Below are 605 nucleotides of genomic sequence, written 5' to 3'. Positions count from 1 at the left end.
GTATCTTTTACAATAACAATAATAATAATAATAATAATAATAATAATAATAATAATAATAATAATAATAATAATAATATGTCTCTAAAATGATCAATTTTAAAAAAAATTGATACATTTATTATACATTTATAATGTATCTTTAGAATATATGATAATAAATCCGAATAATAATAATTACACATAAATTTAATTTGCGAAATTTTCACTGCCACCGTTGAAGCCAAACCTTTAGTAGATCCTAAATTACAGGAGTCACCAAAAAAAAAATTCCTAAATTACAGGAGAATTGTGAAATTTGACACTAACACTACTAGTCTACTACTAGGCATTCTCTCCTTGGAAAAATTCCCAGATTCCAGTTTCATTAACATTTGGGAAATTGAGGAAAGTTGACTGGGGAAGGGTGTTCATTAAATAAGCAAAGTATCAAGTTTCAAAGTTTCCATATGAATCCATTACAAGTTTGATTTAAGGTTCTTTTGAAAAATTTTAGAAGTTATTTTTTTGAACTTTTAACTTATGAAAAATAGTAACATTAATGTCTGATTATCTGATATAATTTTTTAAGAAACTATTTAAGTACTTATAAAGAAGTTAAACAAA

This window comes from Arachis ipaensis, chromosome B09 (genome assembly GCF_000816755.2).
Source record: "Arachis ipaensis cultivar K30076 chromosome B09, Araip1.1, whole genome shotgun sequence".
Taxonomy (NCBI): domain Eukaryota; kingdom Viridiplantae; phylum Streptophyta; class Magnoliopsida; order Fabales; family Fabaceae; genus Arachis; species Arachis ipaensis.
The sequence above is the reverse complement of the archived record's forward strand: the minus strand, read 5'-3'. Positions refer to the sequence as shown.